We start from the raw sequence: 21656 nt of genomic DNA on the forward strand, positions 1-21656 counted from the left end.
CCAAACAGATTGAAGCGAGATTCCATATGAAACACATGATCTAGGAGTTCTATCGGGTGCGTCCAAATTGATTTCTGAGAATATGGTACGTTCCATGCAAATCGTGCACCTATCTTGCATCAAGATTAGCACTATCTCCAAACAGATCGAACCGACCTTCCACTTGAGCCTCTTCACCTAGGATTATCATCGGGTGCTTCCATAATGGTTTCTGAGCCTATGGTGCATTATGCACAAACCATGCACCAATCTTGCACCTAAACTAACAATGTCTCCAAACAGATTGAAGCGAGATTCCATATGACACACATGATCTAGGAGTTCTATCGGGTGCGTCCAAATTGATTTCTAAGAATATGGTACGTTCCATGCAAACCGTACACCTATCTTTCATTAAGATACGCACTATCTCCAAATAGACCAAACCGAGCTTTCACTTGAGCCTCTTCACATAGGAGTACCATCGGGAACATCCACAACGGTTTCTGAGCCTATGGTGCACTGGGCACAAACCATGCACCTATCTTGCTCTGAAACTAATACTATCTCCAACTAGACTGAAGTGAGATTCTGTATGATACACTTCATCTAGTAGTTCCATCGGGTGCATCTACAGCTCCATCGGGTGTGTCCAAATTGATTTTTGAGCATATGGTATGTTCCATGCAAACCGTGCACCTATCTTGCATCAAGATTAGAACTATCTCAAAACAGACAGAACCAAGATTCCACATGAGCATCTTCACCAAGGAGTACCATCACGTGCGTCCAAAATAGTTTCTTAGCCTATGGTGCATTAGGCACAAACCGTGTACCTATCTTGCACCGAAACTAACACTATCTCCAAAGAGACCAAAGAGAGATTCAATATGACACACATCATCTAGGAGTTCTATTGGGTGCTTCCAAATATATTTCTAAGCATATGGTACGTTCGATGCAATTCGTGCACCTATCTTGCATCAAGATTAGCACTATCTCCAAATAAAGCAAACTGAGCTTCCACTTGAGCTCCTTTACCTAGGAGTATCAACGGGTGCATCCAAAATGGTTTCTCAGCCTATGATGCATTAGGCGCAAACTGTGTACCTATCTTGCACCAAAACTAACTCTGTCTCCAAATAGACCAAAGCGAGATTCTATATGACACATGTCATCTAAGAGTTCTATTGGGGTGCATCCAAATAGATTTCTTAGCATACGATATGTTCCATGCAAACCGTGCACCTATTTTGCATCAAGATTAGCACTATCTCCAAATAGACGAACCGACCTTCCACTTGAGCCTCTTCACCTAGGATTATCATCGGGTGCTTCCATAATGGTTTCTGAGCCTATGGTGCATTATGCACAAACCATGCACCAATCTTGCACCTAAACTAACACTGTCTCCAAACAAATTGAAGCGAGATTCCATATGACACACATGATCTAGGAGTTCTATCGGGTGCGTCCAAATTGATTTCTGAGAATATGGTACGTTCCTTGCAAACCGTACACCTATCTTTCATGAAGATTAGCACTATCACCAAACATACCAAACCGAGCTTTCACTTGAGCCTCTTCACCTAGGAGTACCATCAAGAACTTCCACAACGGTTTCTGAGCCTATGGTGCACTGGGCACAAACCATGCACCTATCTTGCTCCGAAACTAATACTATCTCCAACTGGACTGAAGCGAGATTCCATATGATACACTTCATCTAGTAGTTCTATCGGGTGCATCTACACTTCCATCGGGTGTGTCCAAATTGATTTCTCAGCATATGGTATGTTCCATGCAAACCGTGCACCTATCTTGCATCAAGATTAGAACTATCTCCAAACAAACAGAACCAAGATTCCATAATGGTATCCCAGCCTATGGTGCACAAACCATGCACCAATCTTGCACCTAAACTAACACTGTCTCCAAACAGATTGAACCAAGAGTCCATATGACACACATGATCTAGGAGTTCTATCGGGTGCGTCCAAATTGATTTCTGAGAATATGGTATGTTCCATGGAAACCGTACACCTATCTTGCATCAAGATTAGCACTATCTCCAAATAGATCGAACCGACCTTCCACTTGAGCCTCTTCACCTAGGATTATCATCAGGTGCTTGCATAATGGTTTCTGAGCCTATGGTGCATTATGCGCAAACCATGCACCAATCTTGAACATAAACTAACACTGTCTACAAACAGATTGAAGTGAGATTCCATATGAAACAAATGATCTAGGAGTTCTATTGGGTGCGTCCAAATTGATTTCTGAGAATATGGTACGTTACATGCAAATCGTGCACCCATCTTGCATCAAGATTAGCACTATCTCCAAACAGATCGAACCGACCTTCCACTTGAGCCTTTTCACCTAGGATTATTATCGGGTGCTTGCATAATGGTTTCTGAGCCTATGGTGCATTATGCACAAACTATGCACCAATCTTGCACCTAAACTAACACTGTCTCCAAACAGATTGAAGCGGGATTCCATATGAAACACATGATCTAGGAGTTCTATGGGGTGCGTCTAAATTGATTTCTAAGAATATGGTACGTTCCATGCAAATCATGCACCTATCTTGCATCAAGATTAGCACTATCTCCAAACAGATCAAACCGACCTTCCACTTGAGCCTCTTCACCTAGGATTATCATCGGGTGCTTCCATAATGGTTTCTGAGCCTATGGTGTATTATGCGCAAACCATGCACCAATCTTGCACCTAAACTAACACTATCTCCAAACAGATTGAAGCGAGATTCCATATGACGCACACGATCTAGGAGTTCTATGGGGTGCGTCCAAATTGATTTCTAAGAATATGGTACGTTCCATGCAAATCATGCACCGATCTTGCATCAAGATTAGCACTATCTCCAAACAGATCGAACCAACCTTCCACTTGAGCCTCTTCACCTAGGATTATCATCGGGTGCTTCCATAATGGTTTCTGAGCCTATGGTGCATTATGCACAAACCATGCACCAATCTTGCACCTAAACTAACAATGTCTCCAAACAGATTGAAGCGAGATTCCATATGACACACATGATCTAGGAGTTCTATCGGGTGCGTCCAAATTGATTTCTAAGAATATGGTACGTTCCATGCAAACCGTACACCAAACTTTCATTAAGATAAGCACTATCTCCAAATAGACCAAACTGAGCTTTCACTTGAGCCTCTTCACATAGGAGTACCATCGGAAACTTCCACAACGGTTTCTGAGCCTATGTGCACTGGGCACAAACCATGCACCTATCTTGCTCCAAAACTAATACTATCTCCAACTAGACTGAAGTGAGATTCCATATGTTACACTTCATCTAGTAGTTCCATCGGGTGCATCTACAGCTCCATCGGGTGTGTCCAAATTGATTTTTGAGCATATGGTATTTTCCATGCAAATCGTGCACCTATCTTGCATCAAGATTAGAACTATCTCCAAACAGACAGAACCAAGATTCCACATGAGCCTCTTCACCGAGGAGTACCATCACGTGCGTCCAAAATAGTTTATTAGCCTATGGTGCACTAGGCACAAACCGTGTACCTATCTTGCACCGAAACTAACACTATCTCCAAAGAGACCGAAGAGAGATTCTATATGACACACATCATCTAGGAGTTCTATTGGGTGCTTCCAAATATATTTCTAAGCATATGGTACGTTCGATGCAATTCGTGCACCTATCTTGCATCAAGATTAGCACTATCTCCAAACAAAGCAAACTGAGCTTCCACCTGAGCCCCTTTACCTAGGAGTATCATCGGGTGCATCCAAAATGGTTTCTCAGCCTATGATGCATTAGGCGCAAACTGTGTACCTATCTTGCACCAAAACTAACTCTGTCTCCAAATAGACCAAAGCGAGATTCTATATGACACATGTCATCTAGGAGTTCTATTGGGGTGCATCCAAATAGATTTCTTAGCGTATGGTATGTTCCATGCAAACCGTGCACCTATTTTGCATCAAGATTAGCACTATCTCCAAATAGATCGAACCGACCTTCCACTTGAGCCTCTTCACCTAGGATTATCATCGGGTGCTTCCATAATGGATTCTGAGCCTATGGTGCATTATGCACAAACCATGCACCAATCTTGCACCTAAGCTAACGCTGTCTCCAAACAAATTGAAGCGAGATTCTATATGACACATGTCATCTAGGTGTTCTATCGGGCACGTCCAAATTGATTTCTGAGAATATGGTACGTTCCATGCAAACCGTACACCTATCTTTCATCAAGATTAGCACTATCTCCAATAGACCAAACCGAGCTTTCACTTGAGCCTCTTCACCTAGGAGTACCATCGGGAACTTCCACAACGATTTATGAGCCTATGGTGCACTGGGCACAAACCATGCAACTATCTTGCACCGAAACTAATACTTTCTCCAACTGGACCGAAGCGAGATTCCATATGATACACTTCAACTAGTAGTTCCATCGGGTGCATCTACAGTTCCATCGGTTGTGTCCAAATTGATTTCTGTGCATATGGTATGTTCCATGCAAACCGTGCACCTATCTTGCATCAAGATTAGAACTATCTCCAAACAGACAGAACCAAGATTCCACATGAGCCTCTTCACCAAGGAGTACCATCGCGTGCGTCCAAAATAGTTTCTTAGCCTATGGTGCATTAGGCACAAACCGTGTACCTATCTTGCACCGAAACTAACACAATCTCCAAAGAGACCGAAGCGAGATTATATATGACACACGTCATCTAAGAGTTCTAATGGGTGCTTCCAAATATATTTCTAAGCATATGGTATGTTCGATGCAATTCGTGCACCTATCTTGCATCAAGATTAGCACTATCTCCAAACAAAGCAAATTGAGCTTCCACTTGAGCCCCTTTACCCAGGAGTATCATCGGGTGCATCCAAAATGGTTTCTTAGCCTATGATGCATTAGGCACAAACTGTGTACCTATCTTGCACCAAAATTAACTCGGTCTCCAAACAGACCAAAGCGAGATTCTATATGACACATGTCATCTAGGTGTTCTATTGGGGTGCGTCCAAATTGATTTCTTAGCATATGGTATGTCGAGGGTATCAACAAGGGGTACCCTCACCAAGGCATATAACAAGGTTATCCGTACGAAGGCGCGAGTTCCTCGATTCGACGCTCCATCCGTACGTATGCGCAGCAATCGACGGCCGCAGCCTCGAAGACGGAAATAGCGTCGAGCGAATCAATCAGGCGCCGAGCTCTGGTTACCGTCGAATACGGAACAGGTTCACGCGAACCGGGGGGCGTCGAGCGCAAGGACGCCGCCCGCCGCCTGACGCGCGCACGCGTGCCGGGGCATTAAATGCGCCTGATGCTTCCCCACCTAACACACAGGTCATGGGAGGCGTGATAGGGAACAGGCTTCCGTCCCATCGATCTTTTTGCATCCTTCCCGCCGAACGACCCAGAGCATGACAGGGCGCGGGAAACAAGGATGAGACGTCTAATCGGGACCCCCTCGAGACGTCTAAAGTCAGCGCTCCGGATATAAACACAATGTACGGCATCCGACCCTCGACCAGACAGGGATCCCTCCAGGGGACAGGTTGGGCGTCGACTGACTACATCCCAACCACTCCGCCGGATTTGCCGCCGGATCGTACAAGCGTGCATCCGTCGAACCAATCCAAGACGGCGCGCAGAGCAAAATGCAGGGGCACGCGTAATCATCACCGGGCTATTAAGACGGGACGGCTCGAGGCCATGCCGGTACGGAAGCCTCGAGTAGGTCAGCGCTCCATACTGCTATCGACTCCTATTCTGATGCCTATACATGTACCTTGGGTCTCTCCTTGGAACTATAAAAGGAGGGACTCAGGAATAGAACAGGAGGGACATCAGGACACAACACCACGCTCATACGCAGTAGAATTCCATACTTCATACCACGCTTGTATTCACCCCTGTACAAGCACTTAGGTGCAAGATAATACAAACTCTCTCCCCCCGCTGGACATAGGGCCTTCTCTTGCCCGAGCCAGGATAAATCTCTGTGTCTTCTTGCATCACCATCTGGGAAAGGGAGCACGCATACAAATTTACTCGTTGGTGTGACCCCCCGTGGGGAAAACACCGACAGTTGGCGCGCCAGGTAGGGGTCCTGCGTGTTTTTCATCGATTTCCCACTCCTTTCCAGATGGCCACTCTCACCTCGCCGATTCCGCGCTCCATGGTGATTTGGTTTGGGAGTCTCGAGTTCATGTCTACGGGCTCCGGCTACGACCTGATCCTGCTCTCAGTCAGAGGGCCAGGAGGAGCCCGCGTTGCGCCAGCACGGTTGAGGGCCCCGAGACGCCCTCACCACCATGCCTCCCCGCCTAAGAAGAGGCGCGGACAGCACCACCGCGGCCCCTCTGCTTCATCACGACCAACAAGTCGTGCGAAGCAAGAAGCGGGCCACAAGTCGGCAGCACCATGTGTCGAAGCAACGAGCGCGACGACTCAGCACCGCACAACAACAAGAGCAGGCGCATCCCACGCGCTCTCCCCCACCGCTACCAGGCTGCTTCCACACTGGTTGTTCTCTCCAAGAAGGGCACTGCCATTCGGATTGGACAACGCCGCGGCCGGCGTCCGAGCTGCCGGATCTTTCCCGAACGTCTGGGCGTACGTCTGGGTATGAGGCCTCCATCGTCTAGGCCCCGGATGATACACGATCACCTCACTCAGGCAGCGGTTGCTGGAGGAGGGACGTGGATGTTTCTACGCCGCCGAACCGGACTCCGACTCCGAAACCGATAGCCACGACCCTACGAGGGAATGTTATCACATCGACGGAGCGGTAGAAACTACCGACGAGACGCGAGATGCTGCTGCAGGCGGTCGGGCCCCCACGGCACGAGAAGACCCCAGGACGCCTGGGAACGACGGGCAGGTCGACGCCCCTCCACAAGAAGACAAGGCAGCGCAGCTAGCGCAGCTGCGAGAGCTCAAGATGAAGCTTGATGAAGACCGAGAGCGCCTCGTCCTGCTTGAGCAAATCCTCAAGCAAGATTTGCCGTATCCGCCGGGCGGAAGTGTTCGCAGGCGTGCTCGAGAGGTGCATCGACAAATCATCGGAGACGCAGAGCCAGAGCAGCCCGTCAGCCGCTTCCCTCGAGCAGGCCAAAACGTACCGGCGGCGACGATGCTGCTGCGCAACATGCCAGAGCCATCGAACTCCCAGGCTCGACGCATTCGAGACGAGGTACAGACCCTGCTCCAGGTGGCGGCAATTCAACAAGTCGAAAGCTCGGCTTCTCGACGGCGAGGGGCTGCCACTAAAAAGCGCGACGAGCAGCCTCAAAATGAAAAGGAGGTGTCCGTCCATCAACAGCCTCCACCTCGAGGCAGACAGACCACTCTCATTGTCCCCGTCGACAATGAGCGTCGACACGACGCGCGGCGTGACATCGAAGAGAATCGACGCCGCCGGCACGGAGACGCGGAAGAACGCGGCTACAGCGCACATCGCGGTGCGAGGTATGACAGCGACGAAGATCGGGTGGCCCCCAACGGGCCCATGAGTGTTCAGTAGGGCGATCCGCAGCACGCCCCTGCCCAGTCCGTTCCGACCCCCGACCAACATCGCGAAATACAACGGCGAAACCAAACCAGAATTGTGGTTAGCTGATTTTAGGTTGGCCTATCAGTTGGGGGGAGCTCGAGGGGACGATTGATCCATCATAAGGCAGCTACCTCTATTCCTCTCCGACACCGCCCGCCGATGGCTCAAGGAACCTCCCGCTGATCAGATCCACAACTGGGTTGATCTGGTCAGAGTCTTTGAGGGTAATTTCAAAGGTACCTACATACGGCCCGGGAACTCGTGGGACCTCAGCAAGTGCAAACAGAAGTCAGGAGAAACCCTTCGAGAGTACGCTCGACGCTTCTCGAAGCAGCGCACCGAGCTGCCGCACATCCCCGACCATGACGTCATCCTGGCTTTCGTCTCTGGTACCACCAGTCGAGACTTAGTGCGGGAACTGGGCCGAAATCGCCCTCAGACCGTCGATGAGTTGATGGACGTAGTGGCAAACTATGCGGCAGGGGAGGAGGCAGTCGGCGCATTCTTCAGCTGTGAAGGGGGGAAAGGCAAGCGGTCTACCGATGAAGATGGAACCCCCAGTCAAGGCCTCAAGAAGAATAAAAAGAAGCAGAAAGCACGACAGTTCCAGCGGGAGGATTCCGACGACAACCTTGTCGCCGCCATGGAACGAAAGAAGCCTCGAGGCCCTCCAGATGGAGACGTCTTCGACAAGATGCTAGAAGAGCCGTGCCCTTACCATAAGGGAGGCGCCAACCACAAGCTCAAGGACTGTCGTATGCTGAAAAGGCATTTCGACGGTCTAGGGGTCAAGAAAGATGCGCGTGATGACTCCAAGAAAGAGAAAGGCGGCAATAAGGAGGACAACAAAGACGACGACGGCTTCCCCGCCGTCCACGACTGCTACATGATCTACGGCGGGCCCTCGACTCAGTTATCCACGAGGCAGCGCAAAAGGGAGTGTCGCGAGGTCTTCGCGGCAAGAATGGCGATGCCCCAGTACCTTAGCTGGTCAAGCACTCCCATCACTTTCGATCGAGAGGACCACCCCGACAAGGTAGTCGCCCCAGGTGTCTACCCGCTCGTCGTCGACCCGATCATCGTCAACACACAGCTCTCAAAAGTGTTGATGGATGGTGGCAGCAGCCTCAACATCATCTACCTCGAGACCCTCGACCTCCTCGGCATAGATAGAGGGAAGCTCCAACCAAGCGCCGGCGGTTTTCATGGCGTCGTGCCAGGGAAAAAGGCGCTGCCAGTAGGTCGAATCGACTTACCGGTCTGCTTTGGCACGGCGGCCAACTTCAGGAAGGAGACCCTCACCTTTGAAGTGGTTGGATTCCGAGGCACGTACCACACCATCATCGGACGCCCGGGCTACACCAAGTTCATGGCTATACCCAACTACACCTACTTGAAGCTGAAGATGCCCGGTCCCAAAGGCGTCATCACCGTCAGCTCCTCCTTCGAGCACGCGTACGAGTGCGACGTCGAGTGCGTCGAGTATGGGGAGGCGGTCGAAAACTCCACCGAGCTCGTCGCGAAGCTCGAGGCCCTGGCCGCTGAGGCTCCAGAGCCCAAGCGCCATGCGGGCAGCTTCGAGGCGGCAGAAGGAACCAAGAAGATCCCACTCGACCCCAACAACTCTGACGGCAAGGTGCTGACGATCAGCGCCGATCTCGACCCCAAATAGGAAGCTGTGCTCGTCGACTTTCTCCGTGCAAACGCCGACATGTTTGCATGGAGTCCCTCGGACATGCCAGGCATACCGAGGGAAGTCGCCGAGCACTCCTTGGAGATTCGAGCCGGTTCCAAGCCAGTGAAGCAGCGGTTGCGCCGATTCGACGAGGAGAAGCGCAAGATCATTGGCGAGGAAGTCCACAAGCTTTTGATGGCTGGATTCATCAAGGAGGTTCATCATCCCGACTGGTTAGCAAACCCTGTATTAGTTAAGAAAAAGAATGGGAAAATGAGGATGTGTGTCGATTATACTAGTCTAAATAAAGCATGTCCAAAAGTTCCTTTTCCATTGCCACGTATTGATCAGATTGTCGATTCTACCGCGGGATGTGAAACCCTTTCTTTCCTTGATGCGTATTCTGGTTACCACCAAATAAAAATGAAGGAGTCCGACCAGCTCGCGACCTCTTTCATCACGCCTTTTGGGATGTATTGCTATGTGACTATGCCATTTGGGCTTCGAAACGCGGGAGCTACATACCAACGTTGCATGATCCACGTTTTTGGTGAACACATAGGGTTGACAGTCGAGGTCTATGTCGACGACATTGTCGTCAAGTCAAAGCGGCGAGGGGACCTGATCCAGGACCTCGAGATCGCTTTTAGCTGTTTACGCGCCAACCAGATCAAGCTCAATCCCGAGAAGTGAGTTTTCGGCGTGCCTCGAGGCATGCTCTTGGGCTACATTGTTTCGCAGCGTGGCATCGAGGCCAACCCCGAGAAAGTCTCGGCCATCACGAGAATGGGGCCGATCCGGGACATCAAGGGTGTGCAGAGAGTCACGGGATGCCTGGTGGCTCTAAGCCGTTTCATCTCGAGACTAGGAGAAAAGGCGTTACCGTTGTATCGACTTCTGAAGAAGGTCGAGCGTTTTTCTTGGACCCCCGAGGCCGAGGAAGCGCTCGAAAAGCTGAAGAAGATGCTGACCTCAGCACCAGTCCTGGTCCCACCTCAACCTGCAGAACCGCTGCTCCTCTACGTTACGTCGACGACCCAGGTCGTCAGCGCAGCGGTGGTGGTCGAAAGGCAGGAGGAGGGACATGCGCTACCAGTCCAGAGGCCAGTCTACTTCATCAGCGAGGTGCTTTCGGAGACCAAGGCACGTTATCCCCAAATCCAGAAGCTGATCTATGCCGTCATCCTTGCCCGCCGTAAGCTGCGACACTACTTTCTTGGCCACCCCATCACGGTGGTCTCGTCTTTCCCCTTAGGCGAAATAATCCAGAGTAAAGAGGCCACGAGAAGAATAGCAAAATGGTCGGTCGAGCTCATGACTGAGACTCTCACTTACGCGCCTCGCAAGGCCATCAAATCGCAGGTCCTGGTAGACTTCGTCGCGGAATGGACAGACTCCCAGCTTCCCCCGACTCAGGTCCAGGCGGAGCTGTAGACGATGTATTTTGATGGGTCACTCATGAAAACTGGGGCCAGGGCCGGCCTGCTGTTCATCTCACCCTTGGGCGCCCACATGAGGTATGTGATCAGGATTCATTTTGCCGCGTCTAACAATGTCGCAGAATACGAGGCCCTCGTCAATGGTCTCAAGATTGCCATCGAGTTAGGAGTCCGACGCCTCGACGTTCGAGGTGACTCCCAACTCGTCATCGACCAAGTAATGAAAACCTCGAGCTGCCACGACCCGAAAATGGAGGCGTATTGCAAAGAAGTCCGTCGACTCGAGGACAAATTCCATGGTCTCGAGCTCGTTCATGTCGCCCAACGCTACAACGAGGCAGCCGACGAACTCGCCAAGATCGCATCGACTCGAGGCACGGTGCCGCCTGACGCGTTCTCAAGAGATCTCCATAAGCCGTCCGTCGACTTAGGCTCGGGGGCTGGCATCGATGCCACCCCTGCCCAGCCAACCAACACCGTCGATACGCTCTTGGCGACGGCTGAGGTGATGGAGGTAGAACGGCAGCCTGGTCGACCATTCGAGTGGCGCACACCGTACCTCGATTGCCTAATCCGCGGCGAGCTGCCAGAAGATCGGTCAGAGGCCCGTCGTATCGCTCGACGAGCCAAGTCATATGTGATCTATGGCAAGGATAATGAGCTATATCGACGAAGCCCGACGGGGGTCTTACAGCATTGCATCACCGTGGAAGAAGGCCGAAAACTCCTCGAGGACCTACACTCGGGGGCTTGCGGCCACCATGCTGCTCCACGGACCCTCGTAGGGAACGCCTTTCGACAAGGTTTCTACTGGCCGACGGCCGTGGCAGATGCCATTGAGCTCGTACGCTCGTGTCACGGGTGCCAGTTCTACGCCAAGCAGACGCACCTGCCCGCCCACGCTCTTCAGATGATCCCCATCACCTGGCCGTTCGCGGTGTGGGGGCTCGATTTAGTAGGACCTCTACAAAAGGCGAAAGGAGGGTACACCCACTTGCTGGTGGCCATTGACAAATGGATCGAGGCTCGACCCATCACCAACATCCGCTCCGAGCAGGCCATCCTTTTCTTCACCGACATAATCCATCGATTTGGGATTCCCAACGTCATCATCACCGACAACGGCACTCAGTTCACCGGCAAAAAGTTCTTGGACTTCTGCGATCAGCATCACATCCGTGTGAACTGGTCTGCAGTAGCCCACCCTCGAACTAACGGCTAGGTCGAGCGTGCCAACGGCATGATTTTGCAAGGACTCAAGCCAAGGATCTACAATCGTTTGAAGAAATTCGGCAACAAATGGGTCGAGGAGCTTTCCTCGGTCCTATGGAGTCTAAGGACAACACCAAGCAGGGCCACAAAGTACACCCCATTCTTCATGGTCTACGGCTCCGAGGCTGTCCTCCCCACAGACCTCGAGTATGGGTCACCTCGACTCAAAGCTTACAATGAGCAATCAAATAAGGAGACTCAAGAAAACGCGATCGACCAACTCGAGGAGGCTCGAGACATGGCCCTCCTCAACTCCGCCAGATATCAGCAGAAACTTCGACTCTACCACGACAAGCACGTGCGCAAGAGGGACCTCAACGTGGGCGACCTTGTCCTACGACGCCGGCAAAGCAATCAAGGACGCCACAAGCTGACTCCGCCTTGGGAAGGCCCGTATGTGGTGGCCGAGGTCCTGAAGCCGGGAACGTACAAGTTGGCGGACAAGAAGGGGGCAGTCTTCACCAACGCATGGAACATCGAACAGCTACGTCGATTCTACCCCTAGAAGTTCTAAACTTATGTTCCTACGTACATTTTGTACTAAGACTTTGTAAACGAATGAATGAATAAATAAAGTCTTTCCCTCGAGCAACTTCTTTTTGCGCCAAAAGATTTACAAATCATAATCTCGATGTTAGAAGGGGGTGCCGACTATGACCCATCATAGTCAACACCCCCTCGAGGGCTACCAGGGGGACGACCCCCCCCAAGCGTCGAAAAAGCCAAGAAATTTTCTTTTCTTATTTAGTAAACCTTGCACGATTCGAGTAGCAGAGGCGCCTCGAGCCCCTCAAAGGCCGAGGGACAACGAGCCGGAGAACTCCTACGCCCCCGGGCCACGGAAACTCTACTCACTTCCTCACCATTGAGGTGATCGAGGTTGTTTCTGACGAAAGATCGAGCAGGGGATACAAACGTAGGAACAAAGAGAAATAAAAGAACCTCGAGCGGAAAGACAAATAAGCATTTAACAATCACAAAAACATACGGTATCACTTAGTAGCAGAATTAACAAAGTATCATACAAGGGGCCCTAGGCGCCCTGAGCAGGCTCGCAGGCCTCAGTCCGCGGTACGATCCTCACCGCCCTCGCCTCCGCCCGAGCTAGTCTCAGGAGGGAGCACCTCAGGCTCAAAAAGCTTAGCCAACCTTTCCCCAGGAGCGTCCGCGTCGTCGATCAAGGCGTGGAGCCTCTCCTCGTTCTCCGCGTCGGTCTTGGAAATGTCGGTGACGAAGCCGTGGGACACCACCTCCATGTCGTAGGAGAAGCCCGAGCAGACAACTGCCATCGCCCGCTTCACCCCGATGTGGAGGGCATCCCACACCCGATCTCGCAGCGTCGCGCCTATGTAGCACAGCTGGTCGACCAGCGCGTCGCCTCGAGCGCCCTCCCTCGACTCATCCATAGGCTCGACCTCCTAGGAGGTCGAGAGGTCGCTTATCGCTGTCCGCACTCGACGGTTCAAAGCAACCTCAGCCTCGAGCTGGGTCTTGGCATTACGGGCCTCGGCTTGGGCGGCCAGGAGCTCGTCCTTGAGCCCTGTAAACATCAAACCAAGAAACTTTAGGAAGAACCAAGTGCACCTCGAAGAAGAAATTTAGCAACAGGAACATACCTCTAATGCTCTCCTCCAGGGACGTGTTCTCGCCGACCAATCTGGTGTTGGCACGCTCGATCTCTCTGTTGGAACGCGCCAGCTCAGTATTGGCAACGCGGAGATCTTCGATCACCTTGCCAGCCTGAGCAATGGCTCCACTCTTCTCCAGCAATTCTCCCTTTAGACGCTCGACGTCGTCAGAGAGACTGCGGGATCGAGCCCGCTCCGCCTCGAGGTCTTCAAGGGCCTTCTTCTTTACGTCCTCGGCGGCACCCCTGGCGACCTCACTGTCCACGTACACCACCTTCATCTTCTGGAAGGAGTCACGGAGGGAGTCCAGGTCGGTCTTGAGAAGCCCCTTCTCCTTGTCCAGGTCTGCAATGACGCTCTTGTAGGACAGGGCCTCCTCCCAGGCTTTGGACGCGGCCTCCTCGACCGTAAGAGCCCGCTCCCGCAGCATCGTCGTCTCCTCCTCCGCCCTCCTTGAGGCCTCTCGAGCCTCGACCAAGGCAGCCTCACTCGCTTTGTTCTCCTCCCCGAGCGCTATGAGATCTTTGTAGGTCTGAAGGAGCTTCTCCTGCGACTCGAGGAGTTGATCCTTAAGGAGGGGGAGCTGCTCCCAGCCACCTCTCGTGGCGTGAATGAAACTAGACTTGATGCGGGAGGTCTCTTTCATATCCTGCGAACCGAGGATCGAACGGTTATAGCACAAAACTGAAAGGTTTCATAAGGATTGAAGATCGAAAAAACACTCACGAAATAAGCCGGCCCGAGCCCGTTGTTGATGACGTCTGCCAGGAGCCCCACCACATGCTTCATCCAAAGGCGGAGCTTCTCGACGTGTTCCCACTTTTTCGCCTCCTTCCGGTCATCCAGGAAGATGTTCGGCTCGGACGGGTCGTGGGAGGCCTGGATGCGGATCCGATCAGGGCACCAGTGCTCCATCTCCCGGTCGGCCCGTGCCTTGACGCCGCGGATGAGGTCCTCGACGGTCTCGAGGGAGCCCCCATGGCGCAGGAACAGGTCGACGAGGCATGGGAACCGCCCGTCGTCGTCCACCGTCTTCCAGGTTCCGTCCTTGGTCCCCGACGTCCCGATCTCATCCTCCTTGGAGGGAAAGTGGTCCTCCCATGCCCGACGCTCCCGAAGGAACCCTGGGGCGATCCCGTCCATGCCGTAGATCGTCCTCTTGATCTCGGACTCGGGGTCGGTGGGGGTGCGCATCATGCAGGCGAGCGGCACCACTCCATCCGCTCGCCTCGGCTCTGCCCGGATCGCGGCAGGCGCCCCCGGGAGGAGCCACGCGGGGGTCGGGGGGCCGTACACCGGCAGATCCTCTCCTGCTCGCCGGGCCCTTGCGGCTCCGGCAGCACTGGCTGGGCCGGACCTTGGGGCGGGAGCTCGAGCAGTTCCTCCTCTTGGCCCCCCTGCTGCTGCTGTTGCTACTGCTGCTGCTGTTGCTGTTGCTGCTGCTGTTGCTGCGCCTCATGCTCCTGCGGCTCTCGCCCGTGGCCCTGCTCCTGCGGCTGCTGCGTCGCCTCACGCTCCTGCTCTCCATCTTCCTCCCTCTTCCTCTTCTGCTCCTCGAGGGCGCGGAGGCCGGCGGGCCAGGGAGTCGGCCCCGCGACATGAGAGGTTGGCGCTTCCTCCTCCATAGGGCGGGCGCCTCCAGGCGTTTCGTTACCATCAGACGTATCGCTGATGGTGATGGGTTCCCCCTCGACCCCCAATCGAGGAGGCTCGGGGGCTCCCTCCGCCACTTGCGTCTGGGGCGCCTCGCCACACGCCGGCAGCGACGGGGTAGGCTCGGAACGAGGCGGAGCATTCTCAGCGCCTACTGGAGGTTGGGAGTCGGAGGAACCTACAAAATAAAGAATAAAGGCCGGTGACTACGATGGTTAGCGCAAGAGCACCACAGATCCCAAAAAGTATGCCACAAACCTGGCTCCTTGGAGGCGGCACCCGCTTTGAGCCTCTTCGCCATGGACGGCTGGGCCTGCTCGAGGGTCCGCTTTAGCCTGAGAAAAGAAAGGAATGAGCACGAAAAAGGTCAGCATATGAGGAAAGGCAGAAGAGGAGGAAGACAGAAACCACAACATCAAGAAGGCTTACCCCACAGGGAGAACAGCTCGCCTCCCGCCGCCTCGACCGGTGGGCCTCGAGCCACCCCGCGTCAGGGCTCCAGGCCCCTCGAGGTCAGGCGCTGGCCTAGGCGCGTCAGTTCCCGCCTGGCGGGCGCCGGGGCTGGCGCTCCTGCGGCCGGCCTCTCTTTTCTCGGAAGCCGCGACGCGACCGCGAGTCAGTGGCCCCGTCGCCTGGGGCCTAGCGTGACCGCTCTCCCTGGGCGCTGGGGGAGGGCGCGGGGCGACCTGACCAGCCGCAGGCGCAGGAGGGGTGTCGGCCCGAGGGCGGTGAGATCCGCTCGGACCCTCTTTTGGAGTGTCCGTCCAGGGGGCGTCGACATCGCCTCGAGGCGGACCCTTGAGGATTCGGTCGAGGCGCGACGCCATCCCCTCAGAGTTGTCGCTGTCCTCGTCGTCATCGTCGTCGTCGTTGGGGGATTCTTCCTCAGGCTCCCCCCTCTGCCTGGATTTGGCTCGAGCGCCTCTAACGCTTGACGGTTGAGGTTCTTCTTCTTCTCCCCCTTCTTGGCAGAGTCCTTGGCGGACTTTAGCTTTTCGGCAGATTGGCGCCGTTTGTCACGATCAACCTCGTCCTCCTTTACCGGAGGTCTCGAGGACCAGACGTCAATCCGTCCCTGTCGAAATAAAGGCAGACTTAGAAAGGAAAAAGAGAGGGGAAGAAAGGAAACCCAGAATCGAGGCTGCGCGCAAGAAGAGAACATACCAGATCGATCGAGCCAGCATCTGGCCTCATGGGGAAGCCGTTAACATGCTTCGGCTGGAAATCACCGGCAATTGCAGCCCTGACTCGGGCCGCGACTTCGTCATCCGCCGGAGCCTCGTTGGACGTCCTGCACGCCTCGAGGTCACGAGATGAAACGCTAGGGGCCATCTCATCCATCCTTAACGGCCGAGACATGAAAGGGAGAACTCTCCGGTGATGGACGGCCGAGAGGACGAGGGCGGCGGTCAAGCCCTCCGAGCGCAGTTTCTTCATGGCGTCGAGGAGGGGGTCGAGCCGAGATTGGTGAGCCTAGACGACGCCGTACGTCCAATTCTCCGGACGCTCCGTGATCAAACGACCGGTGTAGGCAGGCAGCAGGTCGTCGTCATTCCTCAAGTAGAACCACTGGGAATCCCAGCCGGCGTGGTTAGTCGACAGTCCCACCGGGATGTACTCGCGCGGCCTCTCCGACTTCCCCGTCTTCAGTACGAGATTGAGGCAACCCGCCCGCACAGGTTTCCTCACGCCGGTGGTCCCAGTGGGGGCGTTGAAGAGCTCGCCCCTGTAGAGGTGGAGCCACAGCTCCCAGTGGGGCATCATCCCCAAGTAGCCCTCACACACCGCGGCGAAGACCGCCGCGACGGTGATGGCGTTTGGGGAGAAGTGCTAACGCTCCACCCCGTAATGGTGGCAGAGCGCGCGCATGAAACGACTCGGGGGAGCACCCAACCCATGGCGGTGGAACTTGGCGAATGACACCACGTAGCCCTCGGGCGGCTAGGGCTCCCTGTGACTCGCCGGCGGCGCGATCTACTCTGGCAACGATAGCGAGGTGCGGCGGCGCAGCAGTCCCTCTTTCTCAAGCTCTAACAACCGGCGCTCCGTTATCGACGACGGGCGCCAGTCGTCAGCGGCAACAAGTCTTACAGGAATCTTAGCTGGAGGGACGGTGGATTCGCTACAGCTCGAGGTGGCGTGTGCGCGTGAGACGGCGAGAGAGCTAAGGCAGCGAGAAAGCAAAGGCGACGAGAGAACAAGAGCGAGAAGGCGGAAGGGAGAGGAACAGCGGCGACGCCACGACGTATTTATAGGCAGCAGTCCGCCAACGGACAGATCCGATAAATAAGGTAACTCCCTCCCTTAAATGCACCACCTAATCGTCTCTTTCCTACGCAGGTGCGGCGCCCCGAATTCCACGCCGACGCAGTGTCGTAACGTCACCCGCCTGAAAAGGCGCGCCCAACGGGCAGAAAGGCGAACCGCCACGGCCGTTTCCTTCCATCGTAAGCCAAGGGACGTTCACGCGAGAGTCTCGAGAGGTCGATGGCTGGCCCGCCGAAAGGGTTCGACAGCCGATCTCGAGCGCCAGAGTCAGGGATCCCCAGCGAGCGGTCGAAGATCGAGGCCCGCCTCGAGGACTCGCTGGCGATGTTCAAGGTAGGATCGAGACAGTCGAGAGGAATCCCCCCGACGGGAGGCATCGAGCCACCGGTCTCTATCGAATGAGACTGGTATCCCCGACCACGTCGATCCCGCTTTATGAGAACGCCTCTGGGCTACAGCTGACCCCCTCGAAAGGGGCACAGGTTCTCACTTGGACTACCCGCTAGGAACTCAATCTGGGAGGGAAGACGCTTGCTCTATCGAGAGTACGTCGAAACCTCCACGTAAGGCAAAGCCGATCAGAACCTTCCACCACCGGTGTCGACAGCGTTTCTGTGAATTTGTCAAAATAACCCTCGAAGGAGTTAAAAACTCCCTCGAGGGCTCGGGGGCTACCCCCGCGGGGTCGCTCGCGCGCCCCCACGGAAGATCGACCGTAAAACCAAAAGTCTCCACTCGAGCGCCAGCGCTCGAATGGAGACTCGGGGGCTACTGTCGAGGGTATCAACAAGGGGTACCCTCACCAAGGCATATAACAAGGTTATCCGTACGAAGGCGCGAGGGCCTCGATTCGACGCTCCATCCGTACGTATGCGCAGCAATCGACGGCCGCAGCCTCGAAGATGGAAATAGCGTCGAGCGAATCAATCAGGCGCCGAGCTCTGGTTACCGTCGAATACGGAACAGGTTCACGCGAACCGGGGGCGTCGAGCGCAAGGACACCGCCCGCCGCCTGACGCGCGCACGCGGGCCGGGGCATTAAATGCGCCAGATGCTTCCCCACCTAACACACAGGTCACGGGAGGCGTGATAGGGAACAGGCTTCCGTCCCGTCGATCTTTTTGCAGCCTTCCCGCCGAACGACCCAGGGCATGACAGGGCGCGGGAAACAAGGATGAGACGTCTAATCGGGACCCCCTCGAGACGTCTAAAGTCAGCGCTCCAGATATCAACACAATGTACGGCATCCGACCCTCGACCAGACAGGGATCCCTCCAGGGGACAGGTTGGGCGTCGACTGACTACATCCCAACCACTCCGCCGGATTTGCCGCCGGATCGTACAAGCGTGCATCCGTCGAACCAATCCAAGACGGCGCGCAGAGCAGAATGCAGGGGCACGCGTAATCATCACCGGGCTATTAAGACGGGACGGCTCGAGGCCATGCCGGTACGGAAGCCTCGAGTAGGTCAGCGCTCCATACTGCTATCGACTCCTATTCTGACGCCTATACATGTACCTTGGGTCTCTCCTTGGAACTATAAAAGGAGGCACATCAGGACACAACACCACGCTCATACGCAGTAGAATTCCACACTTCATACCACGCTTGTATTCACCCCTGTACAAGCACTTAGGCGCAAGATAATACAAACTGTCTCCCCCCGCTGGACGTAGGGCCTTCTCTTGCCCGAACCAGGATAAATCTCTGTGTCTTCTTGCATCACCATCTGGGAAAGGGAGCACGCATACAAATTTACTCGTTGGTGTGACCCCCCTTGGGGAAAACACCGACATGGTATGTTTCATGCAAACCGTGCACCTTTCTTGCATCAAGATTAGCACTATCTCCAAACATATCGAACCGACTTTCCACTTGAGCCTCTTCACCTAGGATTATCATCGTGTGCTTGCATAATGGTTTCTGAGCCTATGGTGCATTATGCGCAAACCATGCACCAATCTTGCACCTAAACTAACACTGTCTCCAAACAAATTGAAGCGAGATTCCATATGACACACATGATCTAGGAGTTCTATCGGGTGCGTCCAAATTGATTTGTGGGAATATGGTACGTTCCATGCAAACCGTACAACTATCTTTCATCAAGATTAGCACTATCTCCAAACAGACCGAACCGAGCTTTCACTTGAGCCTCTTCACCTAGGAGTAGCATCGGGAACTTCCACAATGATTTCTGAGCCTATGGTGCACTGTGCACAAACCATGCAACTATCTTGTACCGAAACTAATACAATCTCCAACTCGACCGAAGCGAGATTCCATATGATACACTTCATCTAGTAGTTCCATCGGGTGCATCTATAGTTCCATCGGGTGTGTCCAAATTGATTTCTGAGCATATAGTATGTTCCATGCAAACTGTGCACCTATCTTGCATCAAGATTAGAACTATCTCCAAACAGACAGAACCAAGATTCCACATGAGCCTCTTCACCAAGGAGTACCATTGCATGCGTCCAAAATAGTTTCTTAGCCTATGGTGCATTAGGCACAAACCATGTACCTATCTTGCACCAAAACTAACACTATCTCCAAAGAGACCGAAGTGAGATTCTATATGACACATGTCATCTAGGAGTTCTATTGGGTGCTTCCAAATATATTTCGAAGCATGTGGTACGTTCTATGCAATTCGTGCACCTATCTTGCATCAAGATTAGCACTATCTCCAAACAAAAGCAAACTGAGCTTCCACTTGAGCCCCTTTACCAAGGAGTATCATCGGGTGCATCCAAAATGGTTTCTTAGCCTATGATGCATTAGGCGCAAACTGTGTACCTATCTTGCACCAAAACTAACTCTGTCTCCAAACAGACCAAAGCAAGATTCTATATGACACATGTCATCTAAGAGTTCTATTTGGGTGCGTCTAAATGGATTTCTTAGCATATGATATGTTCCTTGCAAACTGTGCACGTATCTTGCATCAAGATTAGCACTATCTCCAAAGAGATCGAACCAACCTTCCACTTGGGCCTCTTCGCCTAGGATTATCATCGGGTACTTCCATAATGGTTTCTGAGCCTATGGTGCATTATGCGCAAACCATGCACCAATCTTGCACCTAAAGTAACACTGTCTCCAAACAGATTGAAGCGAGATTACATATGACACACATGATCTAGGAGTTCTATCGGGTACGTCCAAATTGATTTCTGAGAATATGGTACGTTCCATGCAAACCGTACACCTATCTTTCATCAAGATTAGCACTATCTCCAACAGACCGAACCGTGCATTCACTTGAGCCTCGTCACCTAGGAGTACCATCGGGAACTTCCACAACGATTTCTGAGCCTATGGTGCACTGGGCACAAACCATGCAACTATCTTGAATCGAAACTAATAGTATCTCCAACTGGACCGAAGCGAGATTCCATATGATACACTTCATCTAGTAGTTCCATCGGGTGCATCTACAGTTCCATCGTGTTTGTCCAAATTGATTTCTGGGCATATGGTATGTTCCATGCAAACCGTGCACCTATCTTGCATCAAGATAAGAACTATCTCCAAACAGACAGAACCAAGATTCCACTTAAGCCTCTTCACCAAGGAGTACCATCATGTGCATCCAAAATAGTTTCTTAGCCTATAGTGCATTAGGCACAAACCGTGTACCTATCTTGCACCGAAACTAACACTATCTCCAAAGAGACCGAAGTGAGATTCTATATGACACATGTCATCTAGGAGTTCTATTGGGTGCTTCCAAATATATTTCGAAGCATGTGGTACGTTCTATGCAATTCGTGCACCTATCTTGCATCAAGAATAGCACTATCTCCAAACAAAAGCAAACTGAGCTTCCACTTGAGCCCCTTTACCAAGGAGTATCATCGGGTGCATCCAAAATGGTTTCTTAGCCTATGATGCATTAGGCGCAAACTGTGTACCTATCTTGCACCAAAACTAACTCTGTCTCCAAACAGACCAAAGCAAGATTCTATATGACACATGTCATCTAAGAGTTCTATTTGGGTGCGTCTAAATGGATTTCTTAGCATATGATATGTTCCATGCAAACCGTGCACCTATCCTGCATCAAGATTAGCACTATCTCCAAAGAGATCGAACCAACCTTTTGCGTAGGATTCATAGGTGTTAGGGCTCTTCATCAATGG

Source organism: Sorghum bicolor, chromosome 10 (genome assembly GCF_000003195.3).
Source record: "Sorghum bicolor cultivar BTx623 chromosome 10, Sorghum_bicolor_NCBIv3, whole genome shotgun sequence".
Taxonomy (NCBI): Eukaryota; Viridiplantae; Streptophyta; class Magnoliopsida; order Poales; family Poaceae; genus Sorghum; species Sorghum bicolor.